The sequence below is a fragment of the Priapulus caudatus genome, unplaced genomic scaffold (genome assembly GCF_000485595.1).
Source record: "Priapulus caudatus unplaced genomic scaffold, Priapulus_caudatus-5.0.1 Scaffold20, whole genome shotgun sequence".
In the NCBI taxonomy this organism is placed as follows: Eukaryota; Metazoa; Priapulida; class Priapulimorpha; order Priapulimorphida; family Priapulidae; genus Priapulus; species Priapulus caudatus.
In genome coordinates this window covers 913205-916109 of record NW_014577081.1, presented here as the reverse complement: position 1 = coordinate 916109, position 2905 = coordinate 913205, and positions in this window count along the sequence as shown.

Below are 2905 nucleotides of genomic sequence, written 5' to 3'. Positions count from 1 at the left end.
TAACGCATGGTTTGCTCTTCAGAATGACCGACGTGCCGTGACGTGCCGTGACGTACCGTGACGTGCCGTGCCGTGACGTGTCACAATTGTTGTCGCCCGTAGGTCACAGCAGCGACGAGTACGCGAGCGGCGACGACGATGGCGATAGCATCGTCATCAACTTCGCATCGTCGGACGAGGCGGCATCGTCGCCGTCGTCGTCCGCGGCGACTGCAGCTGCGGGGACGGCAGCGAATGGCGGGGGCTCGGGAGGAAAGACTGCTCCTGGCGACCAGAACGGGTGCTACTCACCGAGTCAACGTATTATCAAGGTACGCTCAATAATACTGCTTACAGGATTATCTATATATGCGTTAATCCCGATAACGCTGTTAATCCGATGTTAATCTTTGTATTAATCTCTGCGTTAATCTCACTGTGTATTTCTCCCGCCAGATGTCGCTGTCGTACGCCTAGGCGGCAGGTTAAACTTAGTGCAGTAAAATCTGGCGTGGACCTATAATTCTTACGCTTGTTGATGTCTTATTAGTACTGCTAGAGAACACGTTCAGATCGAAATAGCGAAATCTCTTGCATCATTTCCTCTTTTAGGGTCTTTTTGGTAGGTGCAGCCTAAGAGAACCTATATACTAGATTGAGTTTTACACAATGTCTTAGTGTTTTTACATTCCCTAGGCCTATAGGTGGACTTGCGCGTAGATGAAAGCGTTTATAATACAAGATTTTTCGCAGTAATTTATTTAGTAACAAAATATACGGATTAGTGGGGGGGGGGGCATGAGTACATTGCGCTGAAACTCCTGATTTCAACGGAGACGTCTTTTGATTTTTTGTTTTGTTTGTATTTGATGTTTTTGTAGAAGCGCGGAGGCAACACGCAGCCGAGATCCGGCAGACAGAGACCTTCCATCAAGCCGCTGACGCTCTCCTTCGAACCGCCCGCCAACCCCACTGTCGGTTCCCAACTTCCCCCTACGAGCCCCACGTCGCCGTCCTCGCCCTCCCATCTACCTCCGCTCAGCCCGACGAAATCGATTCCGACGAGCCCCTTACGTGCCTCCTCGCAGCGGACGCCCGTCTACTCGGCGACGCTTCCGAAGCGGACGTCGTCGCTGTGTGGCGGCGTGTCCCACACCTCTACCTCACGGCCCGTGTCCACGCTCTGCTCATCGTCAGCGTCAGCGTCAGCGTCGGCGGCACCGTCGGCGGCAGCGTCGGATAACACCCGCCCCGCGCATCGCAGGCAGGCGACGGCGGTGCCACCCGGCGGCTCTCTGCCGTCTACCACGTGTTCCGGCGCCGCCGCCGCCTCCTCCTCCTCCTCCTCCTTCTCCTCCTTCTCCTCCTCCTCCTCCTCTTCCTCCTCGCAGCAGCAGCAGCAGCAGCAGCCCCTCCCTCGCGGTTTGCGACCCACGAGCCCCGTGAATCAGGCGACATGCTCCAGGGCGGCGCACTCAGGATCGGTTCGTCTTAGAAGGTACGTAATACCATGACATGCTGGTCATAGTGCGAATTAGCGTTACTTAGTATGACGTCATGTATTACACGCTTCTAGGGTGGGCGGGAGGCGCTACCTATTAGAGGCACGAGCGAGATGTATATATATATATATATATATATATATATTGTCACATTACCTCATTCAACTTACGACCGATCGTACATTACGCAACGTATCTTTGTCTACGTCATGCAACGTGCCGCTACGTCACACAAACTGCGGTTACGTCACGCGCACTTTGCTTCCCCGCAGGCACAACAGCGTCGGCTACCAGCCGAGCGCCGTCTACGATACGCAGACGTCCTACCGCAGCCGACAGTATCCGACGCTGAGCACGCGCGCGTCGGCGCACTACGACGACGCCGACGCCGACGCCCTCTGTCGGTGCAAATACGACCTGAACGTTTCCGGCGACCAGGGCTTGTATCGTATCGAACACGCCGCGCCGTCGTCGTCGCCGTCGGCCGCCGCCCCTGCCGCCACGCCGGGCAGCCCCGATCCTAGCGCTCGAGGAGAAGTGATCGACAAGACGGCGAGTCTAGAGGGCGCCTATAGACAGGGTCGACGCGGCAACTACGGCCTGTTGGAGCGCTACCGCAGTCTGGAGCGTGGTACGGCGGCAGGGAGCAGGGAGGCGCGAGGACCACATCAGCATCAGCAGCAGCAGCAGCAGCAGCAGCAGCACCACCACCACCACCACCAGCAGCATCACCAGCATCAGCAGCAGCAGCAGCATCATCAGCAGCAGCAGCAGCAGGAGACGTCGGTGGAGACGTGCTCTAACGGCACGGCCGACAGCGGCTACACGAGCGACCTGTCGACGCGCAGCCCGCGCTCGCTGAAACGCCAGAACATCTATCTTCTGCAGCAGTACTACTCTCGCCAGATCAGCGACCCGGGGTTCCGCAAGCAGCGGGAACCTACCGCAGCGCCCTCGCCCGACCAAAGCTTCCCTTCCCCCTCCTCCTCCCCATCCTCCTCCTCTTCCTCCGCTTACCCTGCGCGCGCCGGAAGCTCGTGCGACCGCCAGAGGGCGTCCGGCGGAAGTCCGTCGGCGCTGCGCTACGGCAGGCTGGAGCGCCTTCCGGCGTATACGACCTGTAGCGGGTTCAACGTGCGAGGCTCGCGCGCGCCGCTGTGCGAGGCGGTGCCGCCGCCGTGCGCGGGGGAGGCGCCGGTGGGAGGTACGGCTGCTGGCGACGCGGCGGGGTACTCGAGGAAGATGTACGTCTCGCCGCCGCTCTCCCGGGCGACGTCCGACGACGCGACGTCGCGACCCAGCTCAAACTCGAGCAATAATTCCAACGTGTAAGTTTTGTGTTGTGCGGATGTTATGTGTGTGGGTTGGGGGTATGTGTGTGTGTGTGTGTGTGTGTGTGTGTGTGTGTGTGTGTGTGTGTGTGT